This window comes from Balaenoptera borealis, assembly GCF_965194805.1.
Source record: "Balaenoptera borealis genome assembly, chromosome: 6".
Lineage (NCBI taxonomy): Eukaryota > Metazoa > Chordata > Mammalia > Artiodactyla > Balaenopteridae > Balaenoptera > Balaenoptera borealis.
In genome coordinates this window covers 82,362,636-82,384,625 of record NC_138863.1, presented here as the reverse complement: position 1 = coordinate 82,384,625, position 21,990 = coordinate 82,362,636, and the positions used below count along the sequence as shown (strand labels likewise).

Genomic DNA, 21,990 nt, shown 5'->3' with positions numbered 1-21,990 from the left:
TAAAATCACTAATATCAGTCTAGTAGATTATGATATTCTCTCCCTCTTTCTGACACACTCCAACTGTCTTACATATGTAAATATACATAGATTTTATGTATGATGTATTTTTCTTTATGTGTGTGTATATATAAAAATGTGGGTTTATGTATATGTACATATAAATATGTGAACAGTTAGCAGAGGGCCACAGTTATTGAGGCAGACATTGTGCTAAGTCACTTTATATTCCTATTTAATCCTCCTAAAATCCAGTGAAATAGGTACTCTTCTTATCCCCTTTCTTTGAGATGAGAAAATTGGCATGTAGAGAGGAGAAGTGACTTGTCCACAGTTACACAATCATTAAATAATAGATAGACCTTGGGACTCAGACTGAGGTCTCTCAATGCTTTAATGATATTATAGCTAATATATATGCCCAATATGTTTCTACCTGTTGGACTGTCTGTTCATTAAAGATGATCTTAGATGTTTTCTCTGTGCTAGTTCAGCATTACCCATTTCTGTCCTTGAGTCCTCCTAGGTTGCCCTCTGTCTTTAAAATGCATTCTGTTCTAAACACTTTTAAAGAACAAAACTGGTTGTTTTTGTCCTACAAATTTTTCTTAGTAGATGTTATGTTGGATAACTCTCTTTTTAGTTGAAAACGGAATAAATGGTTAACATACTGTGAGTTTTGTAATCATTAAGTTTTGTTTTTAAATAATTTTCATGGTGCTATCAAATACTAAATTGGAAAGATTATATGAAGAAAAAATTTTAAGTTCTTTGGATAGTATACGTTTACAAAATGTCTTACATGATCAGATGTTATCTTCTGGAGGAAATTATAGCTAAGTATACTATCTTTTCACCTTGTTTTAATCATTATATGCATCTAGAGAATTCAGTATGCCTAATTTGAACATAGTTTCTACCCTGATCATACTATTTAATATAATATTACCATTTATTATAATAGATATAACGTCTTGAGATCTACTGAAAGTCAGATATGAAACACATTTAGGTAATGGGACTCTGTATACATATATTGTAGTTACCTGAAGTCTGCATAGTGAAAGTGAGTCATCATTTAGTTAAAAATAAGTTTACTATATTATACCATCTCACACAGTGTCATCCCTTGGGATAATATATTTTTGGATGCAAAACAGATTCCTGTTTTACTAGGGATCAAACATCTAAAAACTTTATGGGCCAAAATACAGACTTTTGTCTTTATAGGTAATATTTCTATTTTAGAAATTATCAACATGGTTTGCTCTGTTTCTAAAAAATGCTTTTAGAAGTATCCATGTTATACAGCATAAAGAAAAATACTGGCTCCTTTCATTGTGATTTAGTTCGGCTTATTGTTGTTTTTTTTCTGGGGATATAACCTATATACCAACCAAGGGTTTGACTGAGTGAAAAGTTGAATGCTTTTAGATTTAACACATCACATAGCATATCACTTTAGTTCTTCAGGGGGCACCTGAATTAGTTGTTGTATAAAAACTGAATAAAATGGCACTTGATTACCCCCTGACAATAGAATATTACTTTCCATGACAGGCTCCTGTATTATGAATGTATCAGATTTATTTATTAACTCAAAAATTTTATCATTCTAAATTTTCATATCTCCTGAAAGCTAGATAAGTTGGATCTGACTGGGAGTAGTATTTCCTTTACCAGGGGTAAATGTTTATGTATGTTTTCTGTAAGTTTTCTAAACTACAGTGATTTGATTGAGAAATATAAATTTCTGTTTTATTTTGTTAATGTTCTGGAGTACACATATGTAGCCCTAAAGTTTACCCTTTTAACAAAAATGGCATAGGAGATGAAGTGATAGATGCAGTGACTACTCCATCTAGGTTTCTTTGCAAACCCAAGGCCTTAGACCCCTCCCATAGAACTGGCCAAGAATCCTCACAAAGAAATATTTTAGTCTTCTAATTAGTACCTGATTTAATCTAAATAGCCTGCTCTCCTTAAAAGTGTGAGATTCTCACTGTGATGATTTTTTGTTACTGTGTGACAAGAAGATAGATCAGGTCAAGACCCTACTGTAGTGATGAAGTCAGTTTAGAAGAGAAAAAGGTCACTGTTAACTTAATTTTAGATTTACTGTGCTTTGTGTGTGTGTTGGGGGAGGTGGTAGTAGGTAAGTCAGACTGCCCATTAAACCCTTTCTCTTGATGTACAAATAAAACTCTTGGACTTAAGGGGAGGGCACATTGATAAAACTGGTGGGTCTGAAGTTAATATTAAAATTCAGTGTTGTAATTGTTTTTCAAGAATCAATTTAAAACTGTGTGAATGATTTTCTTATCCCTTTTCCTTCCTTGCTCTTTCATTTAAAAACATTGCCTTGGTGGAAACAAAAAATGTAGTGCGTATAAGTGGAAAGTAATAAACCTCAAAGGAATAGAATATTTTACATGAGGAGTGGCAGTCATGATTTGGAAATGAGTGGCTGGAGGAATGCTGACCTCCTACTTCCCCCAGCCTCTGGGGGAGGCTGTTAATCCCCAGTGTTAATACAAGGGTGCTGGGAGAGTAAAGGCTTCCTCCTCTAGAAAGGGCTACCAGAGAAAGGTGTCCTCTGGGTTTCTATTAAGGCAAATAGGTCTCTAGATGGAACATTTTGTGAAGACAATGAGGCATAGGAGATTGTCAATTGTTAATTAGTAATTATAGTAGCAGTAACAGAGGTGCAGTAGAAAAAGCATTCTCGGAAGGGATTATTGAAAAGATGGCTCAGGGAAGAAGACAAGAGTAGAATGAGGCAACCAAGGAAGACTGTAGATGACTCAGGGAGTGGTTAATGATAATGGGGCTGTAGGGCATATTGGGATAAACTGGATTTAGTCAGGTTTGTTTCTTGGGTTTTTTTGGTAGTCACAGGCAAAAGTAAAAACTGATTTACTCTGTTTGAAATCAGAATAGGAGTCTAGAACCCTGCCTGCGTACCTTTTTTCCTTGTCTGATCTCTATCCCCATTACCTTTCTTTACTAAAGCTCTAGACTAGGGTAAGAGAAATGGAAATAATTGTCCTGAAAAGGTTTTAACATTAGCTATTAGAACTTTTTTCATCTATAAATATTTCTATATGTATATCTAAAAGCAGGAACTCATTTTTAAAAAAACCATACTATTACTATCACACGTTAAAAAGTTAGAAATAGTCCTTAATTGTCATCATACATGTCAGTTTTCAGATTTTTCCAGTTGTAAGTTTGGTTTTTTGAGGGGGTTTTTTGTTTGTTTTTTTGATTTTTTTAGAGTTTACTTGAATCAGGATCTAAAGAGGATTCATACATTGCAATTGGTTGATGTATCTCTTAAGTGTTTCTGAATCTATAGCTTTTCCCCCTCAGGATTAATATTATTGATTAGACATACTTTTATAGATACAATTTCTCTTACAGGGGTTTTAGCAAATAGCAATCTATACTGTAAGAAATATATGAGAAAGTACTTATCCAGTTTTTTATTGTTTCTGCATCAGTGTATTAATGATCAAAATAACTAGTTTTCAAGGAAACAGGAAATTTAGTAATTAGCCAACTTATTCAATTGTAAATAACATCTGTATAGTTGTTTTCTTAATTTGCCCTGCAAATGTGATCTTAGAAAGTAAGTATCCTAAAACAACTATACCCCAATTAAAAAAAAAAAAAAAAAGTAAGTATTCTGATTATCCTATCCTGGTTAGGAAAACAGGTCATAAAATTGAAATGATTAGTGATTTGCCCTAGATCACCCTTAGAAACGATTTAAACTCAGAGCACTTGATTTTTTAGCAGAGTGATAAAGATGCTTTTGTCTTTCTGCTTTGTACTACAGCCAGGTGTGAATTTTAAAATAGGTTGTATGTAGTCTGAAGATGAGTATGATCGGTACTGTATCAGTCAGGATAGACAATATTATGAAGTAGTGAGAAACAACCACAAAACCTCAGTGGTTTAAAACAACAAAGGTTTGTTTCTTGTTCTCCTTGCATGACCATCATGATCAGAGGTATCTCTGTTCATAATAATCACTTAGGGACCTTATGGAGCAGCCACCATTTCAATCATTGCTGATCATCAAACTGGAAAGAAAGGGGGGAGAAAAGAGCCCTGGAAGGTCTCACGTCTGCCATTAAATGATCCAGACCAGAAGTAACACTTCCAATCACAAGGAGTTTGTGAAGTTAGTCATCTACCTGCCTCAGAGTAAAGAACTAGCTATTGGTAGGCAGTACAAATAATATTGTAAGTAATAATTCTGTTACTGGACTGTTGACAGATCTATTCATTCATTCACTTGTTTATTCATTAATCGAATATTTATTGAGTGGCTGCTATGTGCAAGTCACTGTACTGAACAGTGGAAATATTAAAGTGGTTGAACACTTTTCATCCCTCCTCTCTAGGTTCTTAGAGTCTAGTAGAGACAAGAAGCAGGTTATTCTATATTAGGGATCAGCAAAGTGTCACCCACAGGCCAAATTTGGCCTGCAGCCTGTTTTTATATGGCTCTTAAGCTAAAAATGTCTTAACATCTTTAAACAGTTGAAAAAGCAAATGAGCAAAAAGGAATATGCAACAGAAACTCTAAGTGGCCCACACAGCCTAAAATATTTACTATATGACCCTTTACAGTAAAAAAGTTTGCTGACCTCTGTTCTGTAACATCTGTATTTAAATTTGAAGCTCCTCAAACTAACTGCTATCTAGCCCATTGTCAGATAAAAGGCACACAGTTATCTTGTAAGCTCAGGATATCTCAATAGTGTGCCTTTTGTTTGACTTGTTACTGTATTTTGATGGAAATATATTTTTCTGTGTTGTTGGAATGGTGACTTTATTGGCATCTTGAGTTGTCTTGTTACTGGGCATTGGAGACATGGGATCTGTATTAGATTTGATGCATAGTTGCATAGCCACAAGATGGTCAGACCCCTACAGTGGGTATATGTAGATATTAAGTAATGATTTCTTTGGGAACAGGAAGTAAAGCAGCCATGAGGTTATCTGCTTCTTCAGAGAAGTAACATCTAAATTTTATGGACTTTAGAAATCAAAGGCAGTGGATGGAAGTACACATAAAAGTAGATATCTTATTTTCCATTCTATGGATTGGGCTTCTCAATTAAGGATTATAATTGTAGATATTTCTTAAACTGAACAAGAGGCTGTGGTTCAAAGTATATGGGGTTCAAAGACTATATATGAAGTCCCTACTATGAATGAGGCAGCACTTGATATAGAAGGACAAGTGAAAATCACTCCTGGTACTTCAAGTTCAAAATAAAGGAAGAGGGTATTCTGATTCAGGTTGAGAGGAATTGTATGAAGCAAATATGGTTTATTCTACAGCAATTTTGGAGGAAAAGCCTCCAAAATATACAACTTTTATAGCATGAGGAGAGAAAAGATGCCTTGAGCTTACATTTTATACAGTCTTACATTGACCATCAGAGCTCAATTCACTTATATCCCCAATTTTATTTTATTTTTTTTGCACTTAAGATTTTAGAACTCTGACAGATTCCACACCAGTTTTAGGATCTACTTAAGGTATTCTAATATGTGGAATGTAGATTGTCCATGCCAAAAACACCTGTTTAACAACAGTTTGTAGAATTCTAGTCTTGGCCAAGGTTAGCTTCTATCCTGTTCAGTTTATAGGAGCCAGATTTTTATAGATCTGCGGAAAATCCTGTTTCAGATCTGGAGCTTCAGAGCTTGAGCCCTTAAACGTTCCTCTCCACTATTTTACAAGCACTAGAGTTTGTTTTCTAAACAATAGGAAGCATACCTTTCCAAGTGCTTCCTAAGGATCTTTCTAGTTTTATGACTATGACTGGATGACAGACGAGGCTCAGGTCTATGATTCCAGTAACTCGAATCAGATTCTGAGCTTGTATACTAAATGGCCTGTGTACTTAGTGGGTGCTTGTTGGCATAGTATTTTACTAGCCTTCTATTTGTTTTGAGGACCAGCAGATTGCTGTAAATATGCCAAATGTGCCAGTATTTACTATGGATTATATGTGATCCACTTCCCATGGCTATTGACTGCTGCTATATGTAATTCTGAGATTATCATTTAAAATCACCTTTTCCTTATGTAGTCATTTTATTGTTAATTTGCATTAAGTGAACTACCCTACAATTTAGCCACTGCAAATGGACCATTACGTAAGAAGGTCATGTGACTGACTGCCCTTTCTACGGTAGCTAAAATAGTCCAGTGTAAGTGTATTACCCATACTTTTTTTAAAATAAATTTATTTATTATTTATTTTTGGCTGTGTTGGGTCTTCGTTGCTGCGTGCTGGCTTTCTCTAGTTTCCGCAAGTGGGGGCTACTCTTCATTGCAGTGCACGGGCTTCTCATTGCGGTGGCTTCTCTTATTGTGGAGCACAGGCTCTAGGCACGTGGGCTTCAGTAGTTGTGGCACACGGGCTCAATAGGTGTGGCTCACGGGCTCTAGAGCGCAGGCTCAGTAGTTGTGGCACACGGGCTAAGTTGCTCCGCGGCACGTGGGATCTTCCCGGACCAGGGATTGAACCCATGTCCCCTGCATTGGCAGGCGGATTCTTAACCACTGCGCCACAAGGGAAGTCCTACCCATACTTCTTTTAGCACACATCCTTTGACCCTTTCAGATCTCTAATTTCTATTAGTCTTTTTGCTGGTAATCATGAACTTCCTTTGGTTAATGCTAATTGCAAACATAATTTCACATAACGAGTTATCATAGCTATAATTTGGAATCAGCCAATAATCCTGTCATTATGTTGGAAAATTTAATATCACAAAAAAAGGTGTGTAATTGTCAATATTTTATTAACTATCAAAATATTTTATCATCAAAATATTTTATTCATGGAGATAAATGCTACACAGACTGGAACTAATGGCCCAATACCTAACCTTCTAAGACACGTTTAAAGAAAAGTGTTTAATATTGTTGACCCATCTCTCTCATCTATTCTCAATGTATAGCTTTTCTGTCTTCATTTTGAGAAATCCACTGAAATATATTTCCAGGTCAACCTCATTAAAGTTTTTAAAACAAAATTGAAATGATCAAGTATCTGAAGTTATTCATTGCCACCCAGGCCAGTTCTAATTCATAAAATGCTGACCTGGAATTTCAGCAGAATTGTGAATACTTTGACTCTATCTGCCAATGTCAAAACCATTGGCTTTGTGTTGTCAATATCCTGAGTATTGGGTTAGACCTAACTTATATCGGCGTTATCCTCTTTTATATCAGTCTTATGTCAGTGACTTTCAAATGTTTTAGAGGGTGACAGTAGTGTTGGCAGGAGTAACTACCCCTGAGGATATTGTAGTTAGAGAAGCAAAGTCAGTTTTGATAATGCAAACTAGAGAAAGTGAAGCTTCATAGAATATTTTTTGTTAGTGGGTGAATACAGAAAATAAACCATTTTCTGTGTGCCTTTGAGTCTCAAGTCAGAGAGGCAGTCCCTGTCCATTCATGGCATCCCTATCTCAATTATAGCTGTGACCACTCTCCTGCCTATTAAAACTTGCCTTTGCATATTTTCATTAGTGTCCAGACCACAGAAGCTAATTTAATTTTAATTTAATAAAGCATGTTTGCGTGTTAATAAATACTACTTTATCTCTAGTGGATCTTTGGGGATTATTGAGACAAAATCAAAACAAAACAGATAAACAAAAACCTTAGTCTTATTGTGTAAAGGAAGTTTAGAATCAAAGTGAAGGCGAAGTCTGAAGGTATGGATTTAGGGGCAACTGATTAATCTTTCCCTCAGTTAGAAGAGACATGTATTCATATACTAAATTTATGAGTGAGTAGTCATCCAGCTGAGGCGTTTATATCTTGTGATGCAAGAGATGTCTTAAAATCATAACCCTTCAATAAAATTAGTATATATGGAAATTCAGTGTATTCTGTATTTAGTTTTAGACATGTCTTCTACAGCTAGCAAGTTTCAGCTAACATCAGAAAATGATCCAGGAATGTAGAGTCATGAGAGAAGCAGTAGTTTAATTTGTATAAATATTCTTTTATTTTAAAAGTGTGATTCTTTAGTTTTCTGAACTTTCGAGTTATATGTTTGGAACCTAGTATTTTACTAGTTGCTAAATAAATGTTTATTATTGAAAAAAATGATCTCATTGATTTTCCCGTTTTATCCAACAGCATATCTAAAGTAGAAATGTGTGCTAATGTAAATACAACACTTACTATATATAATAATACTTTAAAAAATATATCTAACATCACATTTTGACCTAGCATTGTTTAGGCCTAAAACCTTTAGCATTAAGCCCCAATTTAAAGACTAGTTAGGCTTAAAATAGACTTTTTACATTCATTCTTAAAGTTTTTAGATGGTCTGGGAGAAAGGTAAATACATATGTGGCTTTTTCGCTAATTTGTGGATCTACTAAATTTTTTTTTAACTTTTTATTTTATATTGGAGTATAGCCGATTAACAATGTTGTGTGATAGTTTCAGGTGCACAGCAAAGCTACTCAACCGTACGTGTACATGTACATGTATTCATTTTCCCCCAGACTCCCCTCCCATCCAGGCTGCCACACAACATTGGGCAGAGCTCCCTGTGCTATACAGTAGGTCCTTGTTGGTTATCCTTTTTAAATATAGCAGTGTGTACATGTCAATCCCAAACTCCCTGACTATCCCTTCCCTTCACCCTTCCCCCCAGTAACCATAAGTTCATTCTCTAAGTCTGTGAGTCCGTTTCTGTTTTGTAAATACGTTCATTTGTATCATTTCTTTTTTGGATCTACTAAATTTTAAAGTAAACAAGAATTATGAAGTAAGGAGAAAATGCTTAAAAGAAAACAAAGTATTCAAAAGTATTACATATTATAATTACTACTATGTAAACATACAACTATTTAAACATTAAAAATGTTAGAAGGAAATGTAGTGAAATCCTGAATGATTTGTATTAAGGTGCTAAAATTAGGGCCCTTTTTTCCCTTTCTTCTAGATTCCAATATTTCTGTAATATGGTTGTTACTTTTATGATGAGAAGAATAAATATATTTTTACAAAATGCGATAAAGGAAGCTAGGATTAAATATAGAAAAGCATTTGCTGCTTCTAATTATGGCAAATGTTTCAAAGGCACTTATATTAAATGTAAGGATAATTCAAGTACCCAAAAGACCATACTTCCTTTAGAGTATATATATCAGTATAAGAAGCAGCTCATGGCTCATAAAGTCAGAGTTCTAGGCAATGTAAAAGCGGTTAAATAAATGTTAACTTGTTTGTTGTCTCCAAACCTTTGCATTCCCCCAAACACCTGAATAAAAACTCTGCGAGGATAGGGTTCTCGTCTTTTTAAATTGTTATAGCCCTAGCATTTATAATCGTTCTGGGATATAGTAGTAGCAAAATAAGTATATGTTGAATGAGCAAATAAATAACACATGAGATATGCAGTTAACTCCTAATTAATTATGTTCCAGTGTAAATTACTTATGTTCTCTGTTCCCTTACTATCTCCCCTGGTTTAAGCTGTAAAACCAGAGGAATATGAAATTTGTCACAAGGATTAAAGATACCTTGAACTACAGAGAATGTATCAACATGGAGCCAAGCGAAATCAACCTTGATAAGCAGTTACATCCCCATTACTCGTAGCAAAACATCTCGCTCTGAGGAGGAATGAGAGTATAGTTGGCCCTCGGTATCGGCGAGTTCCACATTTGTGGAAGGGCCGACTATGGAACTTAAGCATCTGCAGATCCACATCGGGTCCTGGAACCACTCCCATGCACATACCAAGGGACTGCTTGTACAGTTAGCAGGGCAGAGAGGTGATAGGCACATCCCATAAATCCTAATCTGCTTTCTGTAAATGGACCCTGTATTGCAGCACAACCCAAGGCGGCACTCACTCAGAAGGCTTCCCAGGTGGTTCCGGGCATGCTCAGATGATCTGATGCACCCAACTGTGGGTCGACCCCAGAATCATAGCTTTAATCCTTCTGTTTCTTCCACCTAGTGCCTACTGCACTGTCACTCATGCTTTTGTGGGGGAATTTCAGGTATCTTAGCACACAAACCATACAAAATATCAGTAACTGCTCATTTTGAAGGTGATTACATTAATTTAGGAGGTAAATCATTTAATCTTCCTCATGGCCAGTATACTCATTTCCTTTTATTCATTAGTGTGATACTATGTAAATAATTTTTAGACTCTTCTGAATCTTTCTGCTTTCTTTTGTTCTGTAGCCTCATTCTTTTTGGTTGCTGTGTCCTTCCATGCATCTTTCCTCTTTAAGGGAATATTTTGCCCTTCTTGTGCAAAACCAGAGGCATTTTTCATGGATTCTTTAGACTTTGTGAAAGTATAATTTCCTTTCTCTAGTCCTACACCTCTATAGTTTTAGGCTGAAACTGCTCTCTCCAGAACTACTGGAATGTTTATATGACAGGATCTCTCATTATGAAACCTGAATTTTCTGATTCTTGTCACTCATTCAGTGTTTTCTGTGGTATCTTCCCTTTCCTAGAGCACATATCCATCTCCCTGTCAAGCTTCCTTCAAGTCTCTTTATTCCTTTAGACTCTCATAGGTTCTCTAAACTCCTCAGGTCTTTGCCATTTTCCCAGGACCACCAGCATCTCATTGTTGATTGTTCTTCATCTCAGATGGTCATATTTCCCATTATTCATTTTTTGGCCTTTCTGTATCTTCTCTGATTGACATTAGCTCATTCATTTACTTATTCATTCAACAGATATTTACTGAGTCCACTACCATGCACCAGAGCTGTGCTAGGTATTAGTGTAAGTGGTAAAAGAAACAAACATGGTCCGAAACCTTACGGAGTTTTCTATCCAGTTGAAGGATTAAACATTAACCTCATACTTATACAATTGTTATACTTGCATTCCTTAATCTGCATGTGATTTCAGGAGAAGTAGGTTTTTATTACATAACTGTCTTGTGCATTTGCAACCCAAAAAGGAATAAGATAATCTTACCTTTTTGCTGGTAGCCTCGGCATAATTTCAAGACCATTTGGCATGTTTCCAACAAAATGAGTAGGTTATCCCCTATAAAAATCTTGTTAATAATTGTAACCAATGTTCTTCTTGGCCATTTAGGCATGATTTCCTATGATTCTCACAACAAATTTATGAAGAAATGGGCACAAAGAAGTCAATGGCCATAGTTATTCAGGCACTGTGTGAGAGAGTGGAGGTTCAAATCCAAGTCTGTTCAGTCCCAGAATCTGAACTCTGTTATTGCTCATATTTGCTGATTTCCACCACAAGTGAAATTAAAAGTCAAATGTATAAAATTTGTGTTGCCCCTTTGCTCTTACTAACCATCCATCCAGTATATCTGCTCTGTAATATGTTAAGGAATTTTGTTTCAAAAATCAAGATATAACCATATTCACAAAGCCACTTTTTGGTTGGTTGATTTTGATTATGAAAGAGAATATGACTTTTGAAACATTGGGAAATACTCTCAAGTGGAAAATATTTTTGTAAAAGGATTGATTGCATATTAATATTATTTATGATTTTAAATCAACCTCTGCTTGATTGAGAGTCACTAAACATACTTTGTTAAAAATGTTTTAAATGAGAAGATGAAAAGATATCATACATGCTTCCCCCCAAGTATATTTTGTATATTTTTCACTTTATAATATTCACTTAACATATTTCACCCAAAAATTAGATATAGAGCGTCCCAATCAAGGCCCTGTATTCTACCATGCCCTTATTGAAATATTTCTCTTTTTATCCATTGTTTATATCATTTATAAAAAATATTTTTTAATCCTTCACATTTTCGCTATCAGGAAACTTTTTTCTGCTAGATAAAGATTGCACAAAAAAATTGAAAACCTGGCTTAGAAATACTATATGAAGTCTTTTTTTGCCTGTTTGCAATTTAATACTTAGTTTCATTTTATAGAATACAGATTTATGTAGTACTTAAAAGCATTGGACTTGAAGTCAAATAACAAGATCTCTGCCTCGTTTTGCCATTAATATTGGGCAAATCACTTAACTAACTAACCTTTTCCATGCTTCTCTTCTCATGTAAGATGCCACCAACTCCCTGTGACATGCCTAACTGAAGCTTCATCTTTATTTTGGGATTATAAAATTCACCCAACTAGAATTTAAAATATTCCCAAAACAAGGACATATAAAACAAAAGATACTGTATTACAATAGCCATTGAATAAATAAAACAATTTTGACAGATCTTAGTTAATATTTTCCCTTATTTTCTACCTCTTAAAATATAACTTTTTAAAATATTTAAATATTTCAGTATAATGTTTGTTGATTTCCAAGTCATTATTTCAGTATGTATTAATTTTTCATCATGTTACATTGATCTTTCAGTGGAAACTTGGGCCTATTAAAGTCTTTGTCGCAGATTAAAAAACAATGTCTTTAATAGTCTGTGTTTTTTGTTTTGTTTTTTAGAACCAAGTGATTAACCTTCACTGTGCAAATATATACTTTTAAGAGTGATTCAAGCTTACCCTATATTGGCTCATCTTCTTTAAGAAAAAATTGTCTTCACTTTAAAAAAATACATCACCATGAATTCTTTGGAAGAAAGCCATTATGTAAATACAGGTTATCTTGTTACTATTTATAGAATATTTTTGCCATTTAATGGTGGCTGATTTTTTTCCCCCCCCTGAGGCCTTTTTCTCTCATTCTCAAACAATCCACTCCCCTGTCCTCCATCTCCAACTAATAGCATTTTCTTGTTGCCATCATTTTTCCTTATTTATTTGGTTGAGAATTGACACTGTTAATGACAGTGGGTTTTTAAAGAGTTGTATTAAACATTTTTGATTGTCTTTAAATTTGTTCTTTTTTTTCTAATATGACGTTTTTGTCTTTTTTCAAAATATTTGGCTAATGGCTTCCATTGTATTTGATTATGGAAGTTGATGGGGAGATCTGTGAAGAAGAGAAAACATAGAAGGAGTACATATTTTATAACTGTAAACCAATACTTTCAGAAGAGTAACAGCATTTCTTTTCCTACCAATGGCACAGGATGTGGCAGGCCAAGAGAAGCCTGGGACCAAAGCTGATTTAGGCTGATAAGAGGTGACAGATAATGAAGGTCTCTGCAAACACAGAGCTTCAAGCAGAAAATTAGCTACCCTGGAGAGAATATAAATTCTCAAATAATAGAAGGTGGAGTCTAATTTTAAGTCAGAGAAGCCCCTGAAAGCAGAAGTGAGTAGGTTCCAGCTACTAAGAAGCTGGCAGAAGAGGGATCAGTAGGAAGGAGGGAGAAGAAAACACTAGGCAGATTGACGCAGGGATGGATCCTCTGCGTCACAAAAATGTATTTGGTCTGAGTAGCAGCAGGTCCTGACCACTGAAACAAGGGCAGGGTTAAGAAACACTGTCCAGGTTCAGGGCATTTCTGCTTGAGTGTGAGGAAACAAGGAATGGCTGGTTTTCTTGGCAGCCAGTGTAAAGCAAGGTTTCCCACATCACTGTTATAATTATTATAGTAATTATTGTTGATTGTGGCAGAGAAGCTAATCTAAATCTCATATTTTGAATAATGGCATTTTCTAACATCCAGTCCAAGAGAAACTGTTGTTATTACCTCAGCCTTTTGAAACCTTTGCAAGATTCCTTGGGCACTAGAACAATTTCTGATATCCAGGGCTTTTAAAAGCTTTTTGGCTATTGTCACATAGTCTTTAGCTAGTTAGGAAGCCCCCCAAATTTTCTTTTTTAAAGGTGACCATGGATCACGTTGAGAGAGTAACATTTGCAGATACTGATATGTGTCCATAGTCCCTTATCTATAATTCTGAACTTTAAAAAGTTCAGAGGGGGGAGGGAGGGAACTCACACTTTTTAAATAAAAAATTAAGTAAAAGTGTATTTAGTTAAGGCAGCAAAATCTGACTTGAACTTAACTCAGTTGGTGGCAAATCCAGAACTGAGTTTATGTGAGGCTATTTGTAGGCTTTATGTTTCCCATATGTGAATATTGCTATATTTTACTGCAGAAATATTTATGTGTTTGATTCTCAGGTGCTGCCCCAGTCACCTCTGGGGATGTCACACCATATATACTATATGCACTATATTACCTTTCTAAAATTTAAGAAAAAAATACATATATATCAGTGCTGAAATTCTGCTAGCCCCAGTGGTTTTGAGTGAGAGGTATTGTGTCTGTTAGTAGTTTTAGTCATGTGACCCTGGGGTCACATACTTAGTAACTGTTAACTATGACAGGCCTCATCATCCTGAAGAGAGTAATACAGGCAGTCTGTAATTTGTATATCAGTTTTGTCACTCAGAATCTGTTTATCATAGAAATGCTGTTTTACCTGGTGGTTATGCTTGGTGGTATTATGTCCCTTTAATCAATCCATAGTGTATTTAAGGCATAATATTAGCAGTGTTTCTATATAAAATATTTTTAGATTGAACCTATCTCCTTTACTCCATCTTGGCCAGTCCTCAAACATAAACACACCCCTACTACTGCAGCCTTCATGTGACTTCTGAGTCTCACTTATCCCATCATGCAGTGAGAGTAGCAATTCCAACAGGCCCAGACCATTGCTAAAGGCTCCTTTAACCAACAGGATGCAGGGTGGAGATGGAGTTCTTTTTGCTTCTTCTGGCTTCCCTATCATTCTTTTCATCTTTAGACTTTAGGAACTGCCCTGCCTAATCCTTTTCCATTTATACCATCTGTAATTCTCATGTTTATTTGGAAGTAATGCGACTATTTTCCCTTCTTTCTTATGTACCACTTTACCTTTGTCTTTAATTTGGAACTATCCACTTAACTCTTCTCTGTCTTTCAATTTTCCTTTCATAAAAAAGTTTTTATTCAAAACTACATGATAGGTAAGCTATTAAGTAACTGACACCAGGAAGAAAGAATATTAGAGCACTACTACCAAGAAGTTAGGAAAGCTAGAAGCATGGCTTCTTGTCCATCATGACCTTTTATTTTCTTGCAGATTATTAGTTTATATGACAAGTCAGTTTCCTAAGGAATACACCCATTAGTACCTTTTCCTGTAAATGATTTCCCAGTTTCACTCTGTCCTGTACGTATACACATAATGTACATATTAGTACACTGCTTTTAAACGAATTTCCTAGAAACTTTCCATGCAAACAAGTATCTTTTCTTAGAAAGTAATCGTATGAGAGGCTATGTACTTATTTCAGTGCTGTTGCTTTGCTTAAATACTTTTGGAACTCCTTAGGTTGTCTAAACAGTGTGACATCATTTTGAATGTTATCTGTATTATCAGTCATTTTTTGAGGGCTAAGTTTGAATTAACAAGCAACTGTCTTTCTGAGTAATGTCTAATAAGCAAAGTTTTGTTTTTGTGCTTTGTTTCTTGGTCAAAAACAAGTGAAAGTTTAAAATCAGTAGAATTCTGTTGGGCTTTTAAATAGATTTGTATAGTAGTTCTAGAAGAGAAGGTTCAAAGCTATTCGGAACAATGTAGCCCTGTAATCCTATACTTTGTTTTTTGTCTTTTGGGGTTTTTTGGCCGCACCCTGTGGCATGTGGGACCTTAGTTCCCCGACTGGGGATCTAGGGATCAAACCCATGCCCCCTGCAGTGGGAGCATGGAGTTTTAACCATTGGACCGTGAGGGAAGTCCCTGTAATCCTGTACTTTGAATAGAGCAACATTTATTTGGTGTATAGGTTTTTGTACGTTGATTTAAAATACATGCTATTCTTAGGTTTATTATTTTGTAACATTTAAACATTCAGACACAGACACTAAATGATATGGGATTATTAGGAAGTTGAAGCTATGGAAATTCAGATACAAAAGAAAGAGTTTTCTTGAAAACTTAGCATGTTTCTATTCTTCTTTCATTGCTTTGAGCTGATGAATTTATCTGGAAGAGCAGAAGAGACTGATCTGGAATAACATTTTATTAAGTACCCACAAAATAATGGGTAATTACTGGGTATTATATATTCATTATCTTGTTTAATCTTCATAACAGTTTTAGAGATACTTACTCTATTCCCTTTTATAGATGAGGAAATTGAGATCCAGAGAACTGAAGATTTTACCATGTCCTTGATCACGTGGCTAATAGGTAACAGAGCCTTCTGAGCCTTTGACTTTTGTTTTTAGCCCTAAATTTTTTAGACCATGCCTACTATCCTTTGACCAATTAGTGGTATATTCTATTATTATATAGTGAGACAGTGAGACCTTTTCTTACAGATACAATGCCATCAGATTAATTACAGTATTCATTATGTGTACTCCAATGGCAGAATTTTTCAGTATGGTGTATTGGAGGTCTTCGCTTACAGAAAACTCTCCAAACTATTTACCCCATCCCAAATGATACTATGTGATTGACTTGGCCCCTGAGTATCTATCTACCCTCATTTGCAATCCCAATTAACCTATTTCTTGACACACCAAACTTGTTTCTCCTTTAGGACATTTACACAAGTTGTTCCCTCTACCTAGAATGTTCTCTCAGTCTTTCCATAGGTGGCTCTTGTTAGTCAGATCTCAGCTTAAATGTTAACTCCTTAGAAAAGTCTTCTCCAGCCACCACCAAATCTAAAGAAATCACTCAAGTCACATTACCTTGTTTTAATTCTGTTTATGGCACTTACTACTATCCTGTATTTTTCTGTTTATTTATGTATTTATTGTCCCCCTAACTAATAGAGTGTAAGCTCCATGAGAGCAGGAACCTTGTCTATCTTGTTCACCACTTAATCACCAGAACCTTAAACAGCCTAGCCAAGAAATAGCTGTAGGAATAAATGAATGAATTGTGTCTAGAAAATATAACAGATTATTCAGATTACAGAAAACTAGGAATAATATAGATTTAGAGATATTTGGACCAGTGGTTCTCATAGCCTGCTAAAATAACCTGGCTAGCAGCATCAGCATCACCTGGGACTTTGATAGAAAAGCAAATTCCAAGGACCTACCCAAGACCTATTGAATCAGAAACTCTGGAGGTGGGACCTCGCAGTCTGTTTTTTATTAAAACAGAGACCAGCTGCTCCAAAGAGTAATTAAATTTTTAATAAGTTGCAGACAAAGCTTGATCAAAGAAGTGCATTGGCATTCTAAGGAGTAGTATAATCTAGTATCTCCTCTAGATCTTAGAAGGAAAATTAAGTACAGAGCCCTGTATTTGAAGCCCATTGCTCTAAACTGAAGGTTTACTCAGGGACATAAAAATATTTTCACAATCCCACTTAAATTTTATCTGTCTTGAAATATTGATTTCTACTGTCATTTTCATATGTACCCATTAAGTAGTGTTCAGCTAAGTTTAGTGGTATGAGTACATATAAAGTAGTTCAAAAAAAAGAATGAATCCAGAATGGCATCTGCATTGATATTTTGAGATATTGATGTTTTTTCTATCAGGCACAGTACCAAAGCCTTATCTTTTTTGATCTAGAAGAGAATATTATAAAAAATAATATGCTTAATTTTCTAAAAGTCTAACCATTTTTGAAGAGGAAGAAATGTAACTTATGGAATGGCAGCCACAAGCCAGGTACATACAAGTATCAGAGCTAATAGGTATAGAATCTGCTATTCAGAGAGTAAGATAAGTGACTTGACCAAAATTCCATGGGTACTGTGCCAGAGACAGGCTTCAAACCTAAGTGTGTCTGTTTCCAAAGCCAGTGCTTTTTCTACCATTGGATGATGCCTCGTAACGCCAGTGTAAAAGACCAGGTGAATCATCTTAAAACATTACTGGAAGCTAGCAGGGTATAAATAATAAATGAAAAATGAAATTACCACAAGTTATACTCTTTCTTCACTAAATATAGTTAAAAGGTTAACATTACTCTCAGCATATGCCTAATCACTTGAAAATGTTGGATCACAATTAAGAAATCCAGATTCAGCAACTCTTTTTAACAGGTGGGAAAATGTTGTTTGTCATAGAAATGTTCATTTTCAAAGTCTTGAAAGAACACAGTGAATATTAAGATAACATTATTTAAAGAAGTATTTGAGAGTGAACAAATTTCCCCATATTCTATTGCTTTAGAAATTAAAACTACTTCCTTATGTTATTTTTACATTAGATCTTGAAGGGAATACAAAATTAAATGTAATTGCTGGGAAATGATTTATAGCTGACCGCCTGTCATATTTTATATTATTGGTTGCATTATTTAATCCCTTTAATACATATGCAATCTGTATTTGAGTGAAAAGTACACTTGATTTATTTAGTATTAAAGTGCTTTAGTAATATAGGGTGTATTTTAAAGAAATACTTTTATTTGAAGACTTTATTTTCAGGTGCTTAAAATTTATTCCTTTCTTGTGAAAGGTGGGAGCATTTAATAATTAGATTTAACATTTATAAAGTGTTTTGAGAGTGTGTGGAATAGTATAAATACAAATTACTTATGAGCAATATATGTCTCCATGCATAATACTCATTTTTAAATTAATACCATTAATTTGAGTTAGATTATTTTTGAAGTATTCTTGCTACCTTCAACAGAGTTGGAAAAAAAAATTTCAGAGTGAAGAAGCAGTTTCAGGTGTTTTTCAGTGTTTGCAAGTGTTAAATGTTAATTGGGATCCCTGAGCTATAAAGCCACCATGTGTGGGAGAAGGGAAATTGAAGTACCCTTTTCTTCTTAAAAGAGAATATAGAAAAGTCATTGAAATATTGTTAAGAGTTAAAAGAGCAATATTATCAAATTTTAATTACCCCAGGACAAATTGTATAATCAGTTTAACATTTACTCTTTTCCTTTTCTTTCTTTGATATGCTTTTGACTGTTTAAAAGCTAATTACAAGAGAACAGAGAAGGAAAAGGAAAATGATGCAGACAGACTATAAACATTTAACCTGGTAATTTGTTAGATGTTCTGGAAAAAATGGGGGATAAATTGCTGAAAAAGCTATAGAACTATAAAGTATTGTTCTTCCTTATCTTAAAGCAGTGGTTCTCAGCTCCTCATGGCACATTGCACAATGTTTGGAGATATTTTTGATTGTCCTCACCTGAGAGTAGCAAGATATTACTACTGGCATCTAGTGGGTAGAGGTCAGATATGCTGCGCTAAACATCTTACAGTGCACAAGACAGCCCCCAACAACAAAGAGTTATCCAGTCCAAAAATATCAGTAGTGTTAGGCTGAGAAACTCTGCTGTAGAAAGAGATACACCTCTCTCAAAAATAATATAATTACAGAGAGATTATGCATAAGGCCATGCAACTACTAAATGAAGTGGCCAGAACTTGAGCTTGGATCTACTGATGCCAGGCATTGTGCTTTCCTTGGCTCTTACTGTCCTTAGAATCAAAATTTCATTTATCTTTGGAGAATTACGGTGGAGTGGAGGAAGAACAAGAGAATCATCAGAGTCAGTGCTATGTCTCCATTTCTGTTATGTTCCTCTTAATTGTAGTATAATTGGGTTTATATTTTGTTTTTTTAGATGTCTTATTTATGCAATCTCTGGTAGTACCCTTTGTTTTGGAATTGATAGCTTCAATTTTTCCCCATTAAAAACTTAATCGATACATACTATCAATGTTTTTTCAATTCAAGGCATCTAGTAAGGCATACCATAAATGTATAAGAATTTTAAGACAAAATTCTAGCTTTGAGGGAAACTACAGTATAAAAGAAAATGAAACCTTTAAAATGTGAGAGAAATTATTCAAAAGGTGAGTTGAACAAGGATAGAAACTATCTTGCATCTGAAATTGTTTGCAGGAAACTGCCTAAATGTCCATGAACAGGAAATGTTTAGGTACATGACAATATTTAAATATAAAGGATTATTATGTACTCATTATAAATGATGTTTATGATGAATTTGTAATAACAAAGGTACATCCTCATGTTTAGTGAAAAAAATTAAAACAGGATACAAAATATATATAGCTGCTTTTAACTAAAAGTAAAAGATACAGAAAAAATACTGGCAGATAAAATATCTGGTATATAGTATTACTTACAAATTCAAACTGGTGGTACTACAGTATTCTACTAAACAAAGTAGGTTATATTGATCCGTTCATTCATGTACCAAAATATTTTCTTAATGCCTTGTAAGTTTCAAGCACTATGCTACATTCTAGACATAAGGCTGGGAACAGGAGAAGCACAAAACTTTTCCTTAAAATGCTAAGAGTCTTATCTGGGCAGACAGGTAAGCAATAACAAACTATGCTAGGTAGTAAAGGAGTCCTGTGGGAGTATATAACAGAAGCCCTGTATTGTTATTAGTAAGTGTAGGCTAGGTTAATCTTGGTAGCAAATTAACCCAGATATCTCAGTAATTTATTACACAAGGAATTTGCTTTTCACACAAGTAATATCCAGTTTATATCAGGCATTTCTCCTCCATCTTGCTTCTTCAGGTGGCTTCTTCAGGTAGCTTCTTCAGGTGTCATGACAGAGGAAGTAGGAAGGTAGAGAATTGGACATTTTTAAGGACAGTCCTGTAAGTTGTTTACTTCTTTTTCCTCTCATCTTACTGGCCAGAAATCAACCTCATTCCCCCAACCTTACTGGAAGGCATGCTAGAAAATGCAGAGGAGGTACATTTGACTATTTGTTGAGCACTAGCTCTGCCACTGGCCTATACCACAGACTGGACGTAGGAAAGGTGTCTCTGGAAGCTGTGGCATTTAAATTGAGACCTGAAAAATAAGTAGTTACCTAGACCAGTAAAGACATGGAAAAATTATTTCAGGTAGGAATAATCTTGTACCAGTTCTTAGAGGAGAGAGAAGGATGACCCTTCAAAGAACTGGAAATTCAGTATTTGAGCCTTGAATGTAGGGGGAGGGCAGGCAGGGGCACATTCATGTGTTAAGGTATTTAAAAATTATTCTGAAGGCGAGGAGAAGCCACTGGAAGGTTTAAAGCATGATAAAGTTTGAGCAATGTGAGCAGAGTAATGTAATGAAGTTTGCATTTCAGAAAAATCATTCTGGTTGCAGTGAAGAGTATGGATTGAAGGAGAGCAAGATTGTAGGTGCGAGGCCAGTTAAGAATCTCTAGTATCAGTCCAGTTAAGCAATGATGGTGACCTGTAGGAAGACTAGGGATAGAAAGTAATAGATTGGAGAGATATTTAAGAGTTATAGTTGTTGGAATTTAGTAGTTCATTGGAAGAACAGTAATAAGCGAGTTATTTGGGGGATGGGGAGTGATTAATTTAGTATGAGATATTTTGAGTTCGAGACATACAAACATATAAACCATCAGAGTGTTTCTGTGTGAATGAAAGGTTTGAATACATATATAGGTCTAGAAATCAGAAGAGAGATCTGAGCTGAAGATACAGATTTGGGATTTATCAGCATATAGATCATAACTTAAGCCACAAGAGTAGGTGAGTTTGTACATGCATACTGTAAGAAGGAAAGAGGGCCTGTGCTAGAGCCCTGTGGACAACATTTAAGACAGAGGTTCTTAATTTTCACACTGTGTCTAAATCACCTAATGAGGTTTCTAAAAATGTGGTACCTAGGCTCCACACTCCAGGGATTGTGATTCAGTTAGTCTTGATGTGTCCTGAGATATCCTATGTTTCAAAAGCTTCCCCAGTGATTCAGCCAAAGTTGAGAACCACTGATGGTGAAGAGAACAAATAGTCGGTGAGATAGGTGGAAAACTATTTGGTGTCTCCAAGACAAAGAAAGAGCTGAGTCAAAAGCTCCTGAGAAGCAATGAAAAATAACGTTCAGAAAGTGTCATTGAATTTGCCAATATAAATATTAATTAATGACCTAAATTAATGGTAATGGAAGCCTAGTTGCTGTAATTGAGTAGTAAGTGAGAGGTGGAGAAAAGGAGACAGTTGATGTCTCCACTCTTGTATGGAGTTTGATTGTAAAAAAGGAGGAGAAAAAAAGGGTACTAGCTGGAGAGAACCTGAGACTGGAGGAGAGCTCTTTTAAT

The 21,990-nt window shown here is 35.1% G+C and overlaps 1 protein-coding gene across 25 annotated transcripts in view; it reads left to right on the top strand.

Moving 5' to 3' along the window:
* MBD5 (methyl-CpG binding domain protein 5) overlaps nucleotides 1-21,990 on the top strand; it is a 412,237-nt gene that overhangs the window by 42,169 nt on the left and 348,078 nt on the right. Inside the window, exons 3-4 of one of the 25 annotated variants that reach the window (XM_082397233.1) lie at nucleotides 16,081-16,143; nucleotides 20,442-20,524. The exons of 23 other annotated variants lie outside the window; for them this stretch is intronic. The gene's annotated coding sequence lies outside the window, so the exon portion shown is untranslated. The remainder of the gene's footprint in view (nucleotides 1-16,080; nucleotides 16,144-20,441; nucleotides 20,525-21,990) is intronic. One more of the 25 variants, XM_082397232.1, reaches the window with a different exon arrangement.